The sequence below is a fragment of the Dipodomys ordii genome, unplaced genomic scaffold (genome assembly GCF_000151885.1).
Source record: "Dipodomys ordii isolate 6190 unplaced genomic scaffold, Dord_2.0 Scaffold199, whole genome shotgun sequence".
NCBI classification, from domain to species: Eukaryota; Metazoa; Chordata; class Mammalia; order Rodentia; family Heteromyidae; genus Dipodomys; species Dipodomys ordii.
Window position 1 is genome coordinate 207,855 of NW_012267415.1, and position 19,499 is coordinate 227,353.

Here is a 19,499-nt window from a genome sequence, read left to right on the forward strand (position 1 = left end):
ACCATGAATCCAAACAAATATTAAAATCTTAGAACTGAGGAGATCAAGAGGTCTGAAAATATTAGCAGCCTTAATACAAAATCCACATAGTTTTCAATGGAATAGTAGTAAATATCCCCGGGTTCATCTGAGGAATGCACAAGAATGTGTCCACCCAATGAGGGGTGAAAATGAGAACTCATTTGGCAGAATGTGCTATGAGAATAAAGCCACTCTGGAGTGTGTTGCGAGTATACACTGACCTACAGCATTGTTTTCCCAAGATTCATTTTCATCTTGTTCAGAAAGCAGCACAGACACCATGAAGTTACTGCAGCTGTGGTTCAAGTTAGGGCACAGACACTTCTGTCTTTGGCAGTAGAACTTGTGATCATCCACATGAGGCAGCATTTGTACACGTGCAGAACACAAGAGGCAGGCTTTTGTGGAGGCTTCCCCTCAGATTTCCAAGAACTAGAACTTCAGAGTTCATGTCATAATCATGTTCTGGTTACCAGACATGAGATATATAAGGAAAAGGTTTTGTCTTTACCTTCCATTTTCATGGATTGGAAGTAACAGTTTGTATACTATCATTTTACAAGGGCTTTACAGATAAGAGTTTTTCTCATGTATATATATATATATATATATATATATATATATATATATATATATATGGAGATCTTAAACTTTCATAAATGCTGAGACTATTGAGACTTTGGAGACTATTGGAGATTAATGGAATGTTTTCAGTATTTTAAAAAGGACTTGAGCCTTTTGTGGGCCAAGAGTAGAATATTATGGTTTGGATAATATAGTATTCTCCCTCAAAATCCACATGTTGAAGAATAGGTTCTAAGCTGGTGGATGCACTCATTGAAGGGTCAGGAGTCCTCCGAGCTAGTCCTCCATCCAGCTAATTCCTGGATGAATCTTATATATGATTGTGTTACTGGATGCTGAACTTCTTGGAGGAAGTATGTCAATGCACAGCAAACATATAGGCTGCCCCTAACCCCTTCCAATCTCTCCCTAATTCTTGTTCAACTTATAGTATGAACAGCTCTAATCCACCTTTTTGTAACATAATATTTTTACACATCTCAGGCCCAAAGCATTAAAGCCATCTCAAATGATATAATAAAATCATATCTCTTTTTAGATTTTCTTCAAATATGTATCACTGAAATGAAGAGTAACTAAAGAATTTTTCACCAAAAGTAAAGTTATATAAATAAATGTCATACTAAATTTATCATAGTACATCCAAAATCATTTCAATCTGCTGAACTCTATGATATTACTTCCTTCTTTCCTTACTCATTCTCTCTACCATTATGAAAACTACAAATGTCTTTGAAGCCTTTGCGTGTTATAATGTAGCTTTCCTCATTGTAACCATTTCTGGAAATAGTTCCATAATGACCTTTGCTCTATTTATGAAGATTCTACTGATTGGAATTTCTAGAGTAAACATTCCCACACTTAGAGGACATAAAGCAGACTCTCCTCAAAATTTCTTCACTAAAGATTCCATATAGCTGGTTCTTTCACTTAAATAGCATTAAATATACATTAAATGTTCTTATGCCATTGCAAATCTTGATTATTTATAACTGCTTAATCTCTCTTCTTATACATGTGAGCTCAGTAATAGGGTCATGCTTATTAGCTGTTGATTAAGTTGAGACTAGACTAGTGCCTAAATCTTTATAAGTTTTGATTAAAATATTTTGAAAGAAATAGAATTAAATGATCTAGTCTAGATATATGATGACAATCAAATCCATAGGAGAGCTGGGAGTTGGTGGCTCATGCCTGTAATCTTAGCTACTCAGGAGGCTGATATCTGAGGATCACAGTTCAAAGCCAGCCTGGGCAGGAAAGTCCGAGAGAAGCTTATCTCCAATAAACCACTAGAAAACCGGAAGTGGCACTGTGGCTCAAGTGGTAGAGTGCTCACCTTGAGCTGAAGAGCCGAGGGACAGTGCTCAGGCCCAGAGTTCAAGCCCCACGACCGACCAAAAAAAAAATCCATAGGAGATTCTTCAATAATACATATTTAAAATACATTTGTTTAGGGTTAGACACATAAAAAGGAAACAAAGAAAGAAATCTCATGTAAAGAAAACAAAACAAATAAGCAAATGATAATTTAAGATATACATATATATATATAGAGAGAGAGAGAGAGAGAGAGAGAGAGAGAGAAAGGGGGGAGCTCAAGCTGGTTGCTAGTGGCTCATGCTTTATAATCCTATGTACTGAAGAAGCTGAGATTAGAGTATTGTGGTTCAGAGCCAGCCAAGACATAAATGTCTCTGAGACTCTTATCTTGAATTAACTACCAAAAAGAAGCCAGAAATGGATCTGTAGCTTAAGTTACATAGTTGATGAATTCTATAAAACCAGACATTTAAATGTGTGCCCAAAGTGAGTTGAAAGGTAATAGTTTAGTAGTGTCTGCCCAACTCAGCTTCCATAGATCATCAGGGAGATGTCTCATTTTGCTTAAGAATGCAATTCTTTGGCATATTTTATGTCATATTTTCCTAATAAATAGTAACCAACACTTCTTTTGGAACTCAATCAAAAACATAATGATTCACTTTAGAACATGAGAGAAACTTCATTGTTTAAAGCTAATTAAAGAGAATTTTAAACTTCCTTTATGACATATTTGTCAGACTATTTTATGAATATATTTAACAGTAGTTTAGGAAGAAGTAATTAAATATTTGTAGAATGCTTACTACTTACTAAGATAAATGTCATATTAATTTGAGATAAATTAAATGTCACATTAATTTGAGATAAAAGTAGGACAACAAAGATTCCATTACAAAAAGGGGAGTACAGGTACTGAACAAAAGTTGGGTGACATTGTATATGTATATAGAAATATCACAGTGAGGCCCCTTCATATAAATTATACATAAACATTAAAAACTTAAACAAATTACATACACCATGCCAAGTGGTGATGAACTATTTGAAGAAAAAGATTGAAGAGGAACATATTGTTCATGCAGTTCCATATATATATATATATATATATATACACATATATATACACACATATATATGTCCACACTCGTGTGTATATATGTAGATATCTACATATATATGTAGACATATTTTGTTAGATGGTATACATATGTATGGTATATAAATATATGTAGGTAAACATATATATATAGTGTATGTGTTTTATAGATATAAGCACACGTGTGTGTGTGTGTGTGTGTGTGTGTGTGTGTGTGTGTGTGTGTGTGTGGATGGTACTAGAGTTTGATTTTACAGGGCCTCACACTTGCTTGCCTTGCTTTCTTGGAAGTGTTCTACCATTGAACCACATCTTCAGAATGGATTATTTTTCTGATGATTCCAGAGGCAGTGTCTTTCTGACATTTCTGTGGGAATGGTTTCAAATCCTTCATATTTCAGTCTCCTGAGTAGTTGTCAGCTAACACTGCCTGACACATAATTATCCTATTCATAGTGCTTATAAGAATAGATAATGAATGGTTTGTTGAGAAATATCTTATGCAATCTAATGTTATGAATGTATAGGCATACCTTCCATTTTAAGTAAATAGACACAAAAGTAAAGGTTCATAATATAAACTAAATAACACATTATAGTTCTATTACTACTATTATTTTTCATTAGTTATAGAACTTTAAAAAGTAGCTCTGATCAAATGTTTGAAGTTATAATTCAAAGTTAATAATAAGGAAAAGGTTAATGTAAAACAAATTTATGAATTTGTATTTCTCTCAGAAGTAAAGTTCTTGTTACGTTGTCAAAGCTTACCTCAGCTCTGAGAGTTCTAAGACTAAAGTTTTGGACTACCATACCTGTGTCCATTAAGGAATTTTGACAGATACATATAAAAAGTATTGTCATTTTCATAGAAATTTCCTTAGTCTAGTAATGTGAGTTAACATACGAGTTTTCTGATGAATTTATTTTTCACTGTAAGGTAATTTGAATAAGTTGTGATGTGTGTATTAAAAATATGAAGTTTCTTTGGTAAATGTCCAGAAGTGGGATTATTGGGTCATAGGGAAGCTCTATGTGTAGTCTTTTTTAAATATATTTTTATTGTAAAAATACTGTGCAGAAGAGTTACAGTTATATGAGTAAGGTAATGAGTACATTTCCTGTTGAGCAGTGTTACCCCTTCCTTTGTTTTTCCTCTACAATCCCTTCCCTCCCACCTCCTCAAATGCTCCCTCTCCCACAAAGTTGTAAAGTTTGTTTTCAACATAGTGTCTTGTACATCTCATTGTTACAATGGATCAATCTTTATCCTTTTTTAATACACATTTCTTATTTTAAAAATACTGTACAAAGGGGTTAGAGTTACATAAGTTAGGTAATGAATACATTCCCCATTGAGCATTGATGTCTGCTCCTTTGTTTTTCCCCTTCTGTCTCTTCCTTCCTCAGCTCCCCAACTACTCCCCCCACCCCTATCCCTCCACCTCCCACCAACTCCCCCACCGAAGTTGTAAAGTTACTTCAACATCAACCTATATTCTTGTTTCCCTTCCCTTCCCTAAATTAGAATAAACGTATATACAAGATACAGGGCACCAGAGTCAAATACAGGGAAACAGGGATTGTACCATGGGGAAGAACATAAAAAGAGACAAAAAAATCACATATATTATAAGTACATTAAAAACAAGAGCAGGAAAGATAAAACTACTTGTGTTTCTGTCTTGGGGTTCATTTCTCATAGCATTATTTTACATGGTCATATGTGCATAGATTTTAACCTCATTTGCTTGTCTTAGATGTATACTAGTTATTGCAAAGAAGGGAAATCTTGGGACCTATGTTTCTTTGGACCTGGCTTACTTCACTTAATATATTTTTTTCCAAGTTTTTCCATTTCCTAACAAATGGGGCAATGTCATTCTTTCTGATGGAGGCATAGAATTCCATTGTGTATAATACCACATTTTCTTGATCCATTCATCTACTGAGGGGCATCTGGGTTGGTTCCATATCTTAGCTATGGTAAATAATGCTGCAATAAACATAGGTGTACTTATAGCTTTCATATAGCCTCATTTATGATTGTTTGGGTAAATGTCCAACAGTGGGATTGCTGGGTCATAGGGGAGCTCAACATGTAGTCTTTTGAGGAGCCTACATACTGCTTTCCAAAGTGGTTGAACAAGTTTACTGATTATATCTGTATGCATAAATATATGTTGGTGATCATATATATTTATATACATAAAATACATGAAAATTAAAGCACAGGCTTACCAAAATTATTTTGTGTTAGATAATTAGTCAAAGTGAATGTTTTCTGTTGAATAATTAAAAATTTCATATCCTGGGAGAAAGGAAAAGCCTAGAATACAGAAAAGGTCATAATAGCAGGCAGCTATTGAATCTGCACCACAACTACTAGAACAGATGGAGAAAACATCGGTTTGCTCCACCACAGGGGCACAAGCTGGCAGCTCTGACTTGTCCAGGAACAGAGGTGAACACAGAAATCAACCTTTGAAGGAAATGTTGTCTTGGGATTATATTCAAGGAAATTTGGTAATTGAATTGGGAGTCTTAACAGAAGTCAAGGTTCTAAGGAACTCTTCTGTGTAGTACTATTTGCATTTTCATTGGAAACATGAGAAGCATCTTAATAGAAAGTTTGAGCCTAAAGCAAACACTGAGGCATTTGAATTTCTTTTCTTTTTAAAAAAATTGTTTTATAAGCTTTTAAAAATCTTAATGACTTATTTGCAATAACTAGTATATGTCTGAGTCAAGCAGAAAAGGTCAGATATGATGTTAGGGAAATGAACCCCAAGATAAGGACTCAAATTTTTTTTTGTTTTTTTTTCTTTCATGCAATTGTTTCTAACATATTTATAAGATGATTTATTTGTTGCTTTATATGTCCCTCCCCCATGGTATAACCCATGCTTTTACTGTATTTGATATTGGTATAATTTGTGGAGGGGAAGGGAAAAAACAAATCATTTAACTAGGGATACAGGTGGACCCATTGCAACAATGAGATTTACAAGTCATTATGTCGAAAAATGAACTTTACAACTTTCGTGCGGGGTGGGGGGAGGACCGGGTTGGTGAAGGGAGAGGAGGATGGGAAGGGATGGGAAGGGGAAACAAAAAGGAGGCAACAATGCTTGATAAGAAATGTACTCATTATCTTGCTCATGTAATTGTAACTCCTCTGTATGGTATTCTCACAATAAAAAAATTTAAAAAAGAAAAAATATATAAAAAAAATCTTATTGAGTTTTTTTAATTTAAAATGAATACAGATGATTATATTTAAGGTAGATTAATTTTCCACATATGCAAACACATACACATACATTTTGTATATAGTTTGTGCAGAATGTAGGAAGCAGTAGGAAACAACACGTAGGAAGATTCTTTCTATGGTTTAGAAAATAAGTTAGAATTACTTTCTTTGTACATAGTAATATTATTACTCTGTAGCCCCTGGAATTATCCTCTGTGTTTTGAAGGAAAAAATAGTTCCATCAAAAAAAGAAAATAAGAATCAACAGTATGTGAGTTGAGAATGGTTTTGGTTCCATCCTAGAATGACTCAAACCTGATATCATTGCTTTCACGGTATTTGCGAAAATAACCTAGAGGGAAAATTCACCAATCTGGCTAATTAATGAGGTTTAACACTCCTAGAAATACTCTTTCCTCTGCAAAAGCTGCTAGCACTGGGGGCTATAAGAAAGAAAATGAGATCCAGATTGGCAGAGACCAAAAGGTGAAACTTCAGAGGCAACTCAGGGTCAGGGGGCAAAAGCAGCTACACTAAGAAGATCCAGGTGGCTGAATAAAGAGCAATTCTTGAAGGTCACAAGAAAAAAATTCTAAGTGGCTCACAAGAAAAACAGCTTGCCATCTACAGCATTCTCAGGAAAATAGTGAGCAGTGGTTATGGGCTTGAATATGAACACTCAGACTCAGGACTAAAGCTTTTGTAATTTACTATGAATTGATAGTTATCTTTATCTTGATCTGAGGAAGAAAATAACTATATTATGATGGCATAACTCTGTCCTGTGCTGGATAACATTCAGCTGTAATTACATAAGATTATGAGCAAGTCTTCAAAAAATTGAACATTCATATTTGACATTTTACGTAAAACCAATCTATTTTTTTCTTCTAAAATAGATAATGTCACATACATCAATAATGCCTAGTAGCTCATGGTTGGAAATGAATGGATACACAAGTGTGGATTTGTCTCTAGTACTGAAATCCCATCTGACTCTTTATTCTCTTCTCTCCTTAAAATTTGTTAAGTCTTACAGTGGGCTTATGTTGTCTAAAACAAATCTCTGAAAAAAACCCCTGGGCAAATACATTTAAGAATTGGACCAGCACGACTATGTTTACTGCAGCATTATTTACCATAGCTAAGATATGGAACCAACTCAGATGCCCTTCAGTGGGCATCAAGAAAATGTGGTATAAATACACAATGGAATTCTATACCTCCATCAGAAAGAATGACATTGCCCATTTGTTAGGAAATGGAAAAAATTGTATTTAGTGAAGTAAGCCTGGCCCAAAGAAACATAGGTGCCATGGTTTCCCTTATTTGAAATAACTAGTATATGTCTGAGTCAAGCAGAAAAGGTCAGATAAGTTGATGTTAGGGAAATGAACCCTAAGATGTGTATTCAAATTATTTTTTCTTTCATGCGATTGTTTCTAACCATTTATAAGATTATTTCTTTGTTGCTTTGTATATCCCTACCCCATGGTATAACCCCTCTTTCACTATATTTGATGTTGGTATAATTTGTGGAGGGGAAGAGAACAAAACAAATCGTTTAACTAGGGATACAGGTGGACCCATTGCAACAATGAGATACACAAGTTGTTATGTTGAAAACAAACCTTACAACTTTGGTGTGGGGGGGGAGGATTATTGTGTAAGGGGTTGGGGGTGGATGGGAAGGGATGAGAAGGGGAAACAAATGAGGAGGCTACAATGCTTGATATGAAATGTACTCATTATGTTGCCCATGTAATTGTAACCCCTCTGTTCAGTATTTTCACAATAAAAAAAAAGAAATGGACCAGTGTCAGTAGTATGGGATTTTTAACAAAGTACAAATGGCTATTTAATTCAATTTAGTTTGGAAGCTTTTTATAAGCCTAAGCCAGCACCAAGTCTGATTATTTCCCTTTCTGAAAAATATCCTAGGGGAGGGAAGGAATGGTAGGGGGAAAAAACAAAGAGGTGGTAATAATACTCGATGAGAAATGTACTCATTACTTTACTCATGTAACTGTAACCCCATTGTACAGAATCCTTAAAATAAAAAGTATTGCAAAAAAGAAAATAAAATGCATACAAATCCTGAAGCTAAAAAAAACTAACCTGTATAAGCTGTCATCACAAATTATTTTATTTCTTCTACTGCTATCCAGAAAGTGAAACAGAATGATTATTCTGTAATTTTTTCTTAGATCGCTTAAAGATAACCATGCAGATTATTTTGAAGAATAATGTTGTCTATCACCAGGGCAATATCCCAGAACATTAAAATAATAAATTGAATAAATGGGACTGGTGAAAATTTAGAAATAGGTAATGTTCTAAGTTGGCCAAATCAACAACTTCATTTCATTCATCGCTCTTGTTTAATGGCATTGCTTGTAAATCAAACAAGAAGAAAAGGACAGACTTTCCTTTGGATCAAATTGAAAATGATCACATCAGGCTTCAGATTGTGAAGAAATTATAAATTATAATCCAAACTCTGGAATAGCATATATGTACATAAAAGCACACACACACACACACACACTTTTCTTCTACCCGAGATTATTTTTGTCATTTCTATGTAATAATTAGATATAGCTCATTTTAGTCTAAATATTCTTCATAATGGAATGGAATTTTCTATCATTAGGTTACAAAGAGGGAAAAGTATTAATTTGCCTTCTAAATTCACTACATATGTCACTAAACTTCTTTTGTAATTAATTATTTTCAATAAGTGTTTTATTGTGATACCGTACAAAGGGGTTATAGTTACATGAGCAAGGTAATAAGCACATTTCTTTTCAAGCATTGTTGCCTCCTCCTTCTCAGCCTTTTGGCTAAGATCAAGTGTAGTATCACTAAACTTCTGAAGGCATAGTTTGCAAAGTTCATATCAATTTACTAGACTACGATGATGTCATTTTAATATTGATATCTATCTTTCCATTAACATTATCAATCTGAATGAAGCTTCATGTTCTCACCACTCTACCTTGCATTGTCTTACTGAAACATATCACAAATTTGGACAGTTTCACATTTGTAACAGTAATACGTAAATAGAGCCCATTTAAAATAGGCTGCTTTAAACTGACTTCAGACATGAATGTACTCTCCCAATTTGAGTGGGATTGACGGAAAGATTTGAGATGACTAAAGAGAATTTGCTTAAAGGAACTTTATATATCTGCTTGATTAAGGCAAAGTTCTAAGTTTTATAATTGTTTTTCTTAAAGCAATAAATATGATCCAATGAAGCCTGGTTATCAGATACCATGTTTATTCTTCACATAAATGCAGATGTATGAAAAGCAATGAAAATCAAGTCTCTGCTGACAGGTGTTTACCAGGAGAGAAACAGATAATAAGCTGCCAGTAAGTGGTATCGTCTGTTTTATGAAGATAAATGCCATAGAAAGGAAACAGTTTTTGAATGAGAGGATGGCAGAGCTCTTGGAGGGGGCTGGGTGCCTAGTTAAAGCATTCACTACGGTGGTCATGGCAAGTCTCAATGAAAAGGTCAGAACTGACATAGACTTACAGGAGGTGAGAATGTTAGCCAAACTGTTAATAGGCTTTTGTCCTCTTTAAAAATGATGCTTTCAACATCAAACTAACAGAAATCTGGAGGTAACTAAAACCTATTTGTTCAAAAAATTAAAAATAAATAAAAAAATAAAAATTAAGAATTAAGTATATGACATCAGGCATGGATGTTTAGTTTAAAAATAAAACACAGTTTGAAAACTCATACATCATCAGTGGAAAAGGAAAAGAATGGAACTCTATTATCTATTTATTCTCTCATTCCAACACTAAAATAATTATAATGTGATGGGAAATGTAATCAAATTAGTCCCTTTAATTTCATGGTTGCCTAATTACCCTGAGCAGAAACCAGACAACAGTTTATTGTGCATAAATATATTTAAATTAGTTTCTGTTTGTGAGGTAACTAAATGCCTTTGCTGTCTATTATTAATTGTGATATTTACATTTCTATTTATAATTTGTTGTGGAAATATATTTAGCATATTGCTCTGAGCAATAAAACATAGTTTATAGCTCATAGTTAATTTAAATATATACATTGTTTTCCTCATAAAGAGCCCTATAATCTTACATTAGTAAACATAATAAATATAACTTAATAATGTATTTTACCCTCTTTTTTGTCCAACATTTTTTTTCTTGATTAGTGAGGAAATACTAATGGGAGTATGAAGAATCTTACATATATCATTATAATGTCTCATCTAATTTACAAAATAGCTTGAAATATTGTTTATTCAGTTGCTATTTGCAAAACATACAAAAAGAAAGATTCATTACATGTAAAGAGATGAAAATGACTTGGAAATATTTTCAAATATCTTACATTGTCCTTTAATGAAATGGTTTTAGTTTTACAATGGAAAACAGAAACTAAACTTTAATGATGGGGATGGGAATAAGTGCTTTAAGCCTGTCAGAGGACCACTCTATGAGTGGTCCTATCTTCTCACTAACTCTACATAATTGTCCCCAATGCCCAACTGAATGAGAGAGATTCATCAAGTGATTTTTGTGCGATGAAAGAATCTATGCATAAGGATGCACAGTTTAAAATAATAAGAAAAACATCTAGGCTACATATCCAGGAAACCTCCAGTCATACCTTTCTGTCCATACCTTTCCTTCTTTCCTTAGTCATCCAATAGTCTGTGTCCATGGGACATCCATAGTTCTCTGCCACTATAGTGATTAGGTTCCTGAGTCATTTTTCTGTTACTATTTTTTTCCAAAAATATTCAAAGCACTATTCAAGATTCAACATTGCACTTGCACTATAAGTTGAAAATCCAGTTATAGTTACTAAAAGAAAGAAAACGAAAAGGATAGGGAAGAATGGGGAGAGGCTAACAACAGATGCTATGTTATAGTCACATGGGAGTTATAATTTCTGGCTTGTTGTTGCACAAATAACTACAGATTACAACAATATCCTATTATGGTATGGTTTCCCTCATTTGCAACAATTAGTATATATCTAGGATCATTTTTACCAGATGAATACAAAAGCTATGTACATATTACCATATAAGATGATGTTAAGTGAAATGAACCCCAAGATATGGACACAAGAGGTCTTTCTTTGTTGTTCTTTTTGATATACTATGTGAAATTTGGTTCCTTTGTATATTCTTCCCCCTATGGTGTATCCCCTGTTGTCATTGTACTTGATTTTGGTACCCTGCATCTAGCATAGACATTTGTCTAATTTGGAGAAGGGGAGGGGAATAACAAAATGCTGAAACAAGAACACAGGATGACTCATTGCAACAATGATAAACCACAAGACAGTATATTAGAAATGAACTTTACAACTTCAGGCAGGGGTGGGGAGCAGTGATGGAGGGGAGGGAGAGAAGGGATAGTGGAAGAACAACAAGGGAGGGGGTAACAATGCTCAATAGGAAATGTACTTATTGCCTTATGTAACTGTAACCCCTCTGTACAGTATCTTTACAATAAAATATAAAAACTACAAAAAATGGATTTTTTGTCAGTCATGCGTCTTGAACTCAGGATCTGAGCTCTTTTGCTCAATGCTAGTGCTTTACCACTTTAACTTTTCTGCGTGGACTGGCTTTGAATTGCCATCCTTAGATCTCAGCCTCCTGAGTAGCTAGGATTATAGGCATGAGCCACTAGTGCCCAGTAAGAAAAGGATTTTAAATGTTATATTCATGGAGAAATACTAAATATGAGAATAGATATGGTTATCTTGATTCAAGCCTCACTAAAATATACATATATTGAGTGTGAGTATATGCAATTTTATGCTTTTATATAGCAGTTACTAACTTCAAATATGTGAGGGAGAGGGAAAAAAAGAAAGCAACTCAGAGCCTACAAACTCTGTTAACCAGACTATGTCTTAGAAACTAGACAGTCTAGTGCTCAGACACTGAAACATGGCTCTTTCTGATGTGAGTAGCTTTTGTTAGTAGTACCACATGTCAATCTATAGTAGACTAAAGCTCCTATGATAAAGACACTGTGAAAAACACATGCAGGCCTAGGCATGTGGGGGTCTATGGCTGTTCTTATTAGAAAGAAAGCTGTAGGTAAGGGTTCACTGAAATTCACAATCTTTGTCCTAAATAAACTTGAATCAATTCCTGGACTTGGGCATTTTCCAAGCTACAAAAGTCTATTGCCAATTCTTTATTTACTTACATACCCATTGATTTTTTTAATCAAGAAGATATATAGTAATTTGTTCTTGTGTCTGAAAGAGTGTTTTCCAGATTTTCAGGAAGCAAAGTGGCAAATTGAAATTCCAACCTGAAGGAAAAGTATGATTGTCTTTAGAATGAGGATCAAAGGTGAGTAATACAAATATCACAGGGGATGTAAGAGGACTTTTTGCATTCTTTAACATGGTACTATTATTTAACCTCTTAATACCGCTTAGTTTCCTTCGTGTAAAATTAGATGTTAGGTCAATTTTTCTGGGTCCCATTCTCTCTCCATGAGTCTCATTCAGTAATTTTCAGTTATCCTTAAAATGGGGGTTTAGTTTTCTGTCCAGAGTTAGTTTCTACACAGAATATATAGCATGATTAGTTATTTTTAGTTAATATGCAGGGCATCAAACTTTCAGAAATAATCATCAACTTGAAGGTTGCTTGAAATGTCTCTGATTATACTTTTTAGAAGACACTTGCCCATACAAAACTCAAAAGAAATTCTCCTATTTGCACTTGTATTTTATTTCATAACTGTACCTATGAGTTAGGCTGGTCGCATATTTGTTCCTGGAGTCAGAAGCATGTTAACAGATTTCAAGTACACCACAGGATATAATAATACACAGAATGTGTATTAAGGAAGTCATAGAGTCATATTTTGAACTGAATAGTTAATATTCATTGAAGTGTATGTAAGGATTGGAGATGCTATATACAGAAAGCCTAATAAAGCATAGCTATTCTTACTTTACATTTATCATGAACATTTTTGAAAATCCTTCAGAAAGTGCAGCCTTACACTATATTGCTTTCATAAATCTCACTTTGCCAAGTGTTTTTAAGGTAACATATATCCATAGCATGTACTTACAGGAATGTTTACTTTATTTCTAATTGCTATATGATTGATTCCTATATATTTATTTCCAAAATTGCAACTATTGTTAATATATTTAGTATTCTGAAGTTGTATATTGATGAGAAAGCATTCTAGGATGAGATCCATTCTAGGATAAATTTCAGGGTCCAGATATTTATTAAATATAAGAATATTGAGAACAGATTCATTATCCTAGCAATCTGTGTGTTTATACTTATCTATGCATCAAATTAGATATCAAATGTTGCAAATGTGAAGAAGACTTAAACTGTTATCAAGGACCCCTCTAGTTATAACCTGTGTTTGCCTTCTTTATTAGCAGTAAACCTCTTCTTTCAGAGTGGCAACTCATCCTCTTCTTTTCTTTTGCATAAAGTATCTGCACATCCTGAAATATTGATTCTCTAAGATACAGCTCCCACTTGTAAAGGAATTATGTGAAAGGTAGTCACTATAAAGGAAAGAGACAAAGCAGACATTAAGGAAAGTTGAGATAGTCTACCTTTTTTTAAATTAGTAGGCACTCAAGCAAAAGAATACTTGTACACACACTCATACACACATACTTACACACACATACACACAAATGAAAGCAAAGAACAAACCAAAATATAGATAGTTCCATGTTATATTGCCAGCAACTTTCTTAAAGGTAGATTCAAATAAATATATGCATACATTCACACTATTTCCATTTTCTAATTAAATTTTCAAACAACAGAATTGAAAAACAACAGTAATAAGATTTGTTTTCAACATTCAACAACAATTGAAATATTAATTTTAAGAGGACTTATAGCTGTATCCCCATGTGTTTTTTTAATTTTCTACTAATAACTGTTATCTTTCATGTTGAATCTTTTATAGTCAAATATTATGGTGAATTTTGTGCATTTTAATAATAAACAAATAGATTTCATTGTCAACAGATTTTCTTTTTAATTTCTGAAAGGTTTATCAAAGCCTAGTGTAATTTCAAATGGTTTTACTTTAGATATCAAAGTAACATTTCATGAAGCTGGCCATAATTGCTTCTCCTTGAACATTCCTGTTTGGAGGCTCACCATGTATTTTATACACAGCCCACTGGAGATCTAAGCAACTAACGGGAAGTATGATTTTGTTCAGCAATGTCTTTAAAATGTATAAATTTCACTCACAGTAAATTTGTATTTGAAATTACTTTGCTGTGCTTTTTGGGTACTAGCATTGCTAGAATTGCAAATGTTCTTTCAATATTAGTTTGCTTTCTTTATATTTGCCATGACAGAAAGATTTTTTGCTGGTATTTGTGAGTAAGTCAATCTTTCTTCCAAACATCAAGCAATGACCTTTTATGACCCAAAGATTTATCAAGTCAGCAATCTATTCCCTAGGGCCAGGATCTTCAGTCTCTTCCTCTGCCAGTCACGCCTGTTGAAGGACTTTGCTAAACCCCATGGGAAAATAGACTAATCTACTTGTTTCAGGGAACAAGAATGACATCTTTACTGGCTGTCCTGTGTCTATAGAGGAAAGTAGCTAATAAAGGATGAAATACTTCATCCAATAGAAGATTCCATGCAATGTTTTTATAATAAAGGAAACAGCAGCAGTTCAGAGGCAGATACACTGACCAGATAAGACTGCATTACTGAGAACTGAGAAAAGAAATGTATTAAAATGAACTCCAGGAGACAAAGATATTTTAAAAAGCACATTCTTTTTCGTATGTTCCCAGATTTCTTTGTTTCCTTTCTGATGCATTTTGTGGCTAAAGCATTCTATAATAATTTTGCCACAATTGGTTTCTGGCCTCTTGCTTTGATATCCTAAAGGTCTGAGTGCACCTGCAATTAAGTCCCAATTATTTGTGACTTGTGAGGTTGTCTCTATAAATGACGGCTGGTGCAAACATTATACAGGCGCCTTGTCAAAGACTCCTTGAAAAACTAAGCAGTGGAAAGACGAGGCAATTATCATCAGTGTTAGTTTTTAGATGGAAAAAGACAGCTACAGACACAGCAATAGCATTCACAATGAGTCCCTGAGTTAGAAATTCGAGTAAACATAATCCTGCGTTAAGCAGATTCACATAGGATGGCTGCCTGGATACATATAATGAAGCAGCTTGGAATGGCACTTGTGCCTAGGAGATCATGTAAACCATTTCTTTATTTCTTATTCTTTGGAGCAGCAAAATAACCTGAATTTATGCTTTCTATCATATTTATAGGCGAATAAATTTTCATTGTCCTTTGAAAAATATTTTTAAATGACAATGTTTAGCTATACTAAGACTTGCAAAACCTTGGGACATTTACATGATGTTCTGGTGTGGTTCAGACCTGAAGATAAATAGCTTCATTGTTCTTAATTTCCTCATTTCTAATTTATCCTTACATTATTATGCTTTTTATACATGTATATTTAAAAGACATCAGCAAAGGAAAAAGGTACACTTCTATAAAATACTAATAACTAATTATATTTCATCAATACATAAGATCATTGCACCTAATAGGTAGTTTACTACGTTTAAGAAATACCTATCATATTATGGTCATTTTGCTAGATTCTCTTAGGTATGTTCATTTATTTTTTTTAAATTGGGTGGTAAGAATATTTATCCTAATGATTGTCTTTCCCATAATGAGTTATATAAATTATAATTGAACAAAAATGTAAAGGTGATTTGAATTAATGTAAAAAATTTTCATTGTTAAGTAAAAATTAATATTGATAGATAAGATCATCATAGCACAATTGATATGCTGAGGAACAATGCACCCCCTTTGGAAGAAAGTACTAAATATAATAATAAAACTTGCTGAATATGGTGTAATTAAACCCTACACAAGTTATAAATCCTATTTACTTCCTGCCTCAGATGCCACTTATAACACATATTTTAGTTCCACCATCTGACTGAAACATCTGTTACCTGTTTTGTTCTGGAGTCTGAAAGTTTTTTTGTTGTTTTGTTTTTAGTGTGACTGATGTCAACTATTTGTTTTATGATGTGCACGTGGCATAACAGCATACAGCAGATGTTCCTTAACGTTAGGCTTCATGCCTTTCATTGACCAATGTTGCAAATCTTCCCTTAATTCATAGAGCAACATAAGGATTCTTCACTGATGGAGGCTTTAAAAGATTTCCAAACCATCTATTGAAGATGTTTGTTTGAATACAAGTACAATATCCAAGCCATATTTGCGAACTTAACTTTCTGTTGTATTACCATTTAAGCTTGAAGGACAAAAACTAAACTAAATTAGTATTAAAAAGTGAGTAACTGTGGTTCATCTGATTTAGTTTCTGACTAGAGAAACATCAAACCTATAGAAGAATCCATACTAGTTGCAGTTTAGTGAGTATCAAACAGGTGATACTTTTTTTTTACATATTCAGGAAAGTAACAGGAATGATATGGTGTATGAAAATTCACATAGCTATAAAACCTACATCCTGTGCTTGTGCCAAAATCCTGGATTCTTTCCCTATCTTTAAAATTTGAAGTTCATATTATTATCAGCAGATAACTACAGAGGTAAGAATAGATGTAAAATATTCAGTAACCCCATCAAGTAATATTTTGTACTATATTAGAACATCAAAGCTGATTTGTTAATCTCCTAAATTATCAACACCATCATTGATTATTTTTATTATGTGTGTGTTATGTTCATGCTAGTGTATATTATCCCTCTTAAATTCTGTGAAGTCTTAGAATATTATTCAATTAATAGTCTATAGTAAAATTGACTTCTGGGACACTAGAAATTGGATGAAATAAATATTCTCTGTGGATATTGCAAGAATATCTAGATGGGGAAAAAAGCTTTGCATTGTATACGCTTGGATAAAAGCTAGCTGTCATAGGAAAAATCTGATTATCATGAAAATGCCATGTTGTCGGAGAACGACATTTAGTCATATACTAAAGTTTCAATAGTGAGAGGAGTCCCCAGCCACCAGCTGTTGTTGGTGCTATCTCATCGCAGGCACAAGAAAAGGAAAAAAGAATCCACCTTTAATATTCTCATCAGCAGATATACACCAAAGAATCAAAATTCTCACCCAGATGACAGAAAAATTTGATCTCCCAGATTTAGGGGTATAGTCAATCAAGTTTAGCTATCTAAAATGATGTACATATGGTAACAAAGAACAAGAGGAATGATTATGAAGTACCATGATGTTACCAAAGAAACCCACTCAAATTTCATACCTATAAAACCAACCAGGAGAAAATGAGGGAGGAGCTGACACTGTTCAAATGGATACGTAATCAATATCTGACTTACATAATTGAAATTCCTCTGCACATCACCTTTACAAGAAAAATAAAACTTTTAATTATATTAAGTGAAGTAAGCCAGGCCCAAAGAAACATAGGTCCCATGGTTTCCCTTATTTGCAGTAACTAGTATATGTCTGAGATAAGCAGAAACAGTCAGACCAGTTGATGTTAGGTGAAATGAACCCGAAGATAAGGACTCAAATTGTTTTCCTTTCTTGCTATTGTTTCTAACATATTTGTAAGATGATTTCTTTGTTGCTTTGTATGATCCTCCCCCACAGTATAACCCCTGCTTTCACTGTATTTGATGTTGGTATAATTTGTGGAGAAGAAGGGAATAAACAAACTGTTTAAATAGGGATAAAGGTGGACCCATTGCAACAATGAGATGTACAAGACATTATGTCGAAAAATGAACTTTACAACTTTGGTGAGGGGGGAATAGGAGGGTAGTTGGGAGGGCAGGGATGGGAAGGGGAAACAAAGGAGGGGGCAACAATGCTTGATAAGTAATGTACTCATTACTTTGCTTATGGTTCATGTAATTGTAAACCCTCTGTACAGTAGTTTCACAATAAAAAAAACTTATTAATAATAAAAATGTTATCTTGTTTTTCATGATAGTCTAACCACCAACTCTTGGGATCTGTTACATAAAAAAGTATAGCAAATTAGTGGAATTTTCAGAAAACTTACTATGCAAGAGCTCATGCTTATTATTTATATACCACACTATTCTTAAATCTAGTGATTACAAAGCTTTTTGTTGCTACTTTCTATAAGATTAATCTCTCCTTTGTAAAATATTCTTTTCCTACTCAGAAAAAAGGAATACAATAGTATGTATTTAAAAATGAGCAGACTCTCTATTTGAAATCTATTGTCTCATAAAGCGATACACAGAAGTCATGGAAGTTATCTCCAAATAAATCATTTTAATATATTGTGTGTTTATTCTCTTGTACGTCATCTATTAAAGTTATCTTTGAAAACATAAAACAAATGCACTCTGATTCATAGGCAAGGTATGTGGAAGCCATATTTGATTTAGTGGAGATTAAAATAGATTATGATGTACTTCCACCATTGTCAGTATCTGAAAATAGCACTGGCATAAGAATTATCTCAAAACTTTCTTTTTCAGTCCTATTTGGCCCCAGGCTGTCAAAACTGCTCAGGAATCCTAATCCCTACATTTTGATTAGGTTCCAAATCATATGACTTCAGGCAGGAAAATATTTCAACCCAATTGGAGGCCCTTAGGGAGAGCATGACTGCTCAGACTGATTTATTCCATGTGCATAGCCACAGGAGCATAATATCTCAGTGAATAAATGTATCTGTTTAATGATTCTTGCACAACTGTTAGTAGTCACAAAAGGCAATAAACTCACAAGGATAGAAACTTAATTCTTTTTTATTTCCCCAGAATTAAGAACATGTTAATTACAAGCAATATGACCATCTAAATAACTAGAAATACAAGCTAATTAATGCACTATCAGTGTTGAAGATTCTTTGGAAATTGAGATTAAAATAAAATCATCATTAGTGACTGGCTTAGAAATAGACAAATTCACTCCTGAAAATTAAATTTTTGTCAATCCCTGACATCCATTTTCTTGTTCCAATAGTTTTACCTAAAGACTATCTTAATGAAAGGAAATAACACAATGTCTAGAAATGCTTACCTTGATGAGTGAAAATCTTTTCTTTTTAGTCCCATCATCTGTTTACTTAATGATTTGTAATACTTGCTCTGAAAGCAGATGAGCAGGATGGAATGGGACATTAAATCTTGGCAGTATATT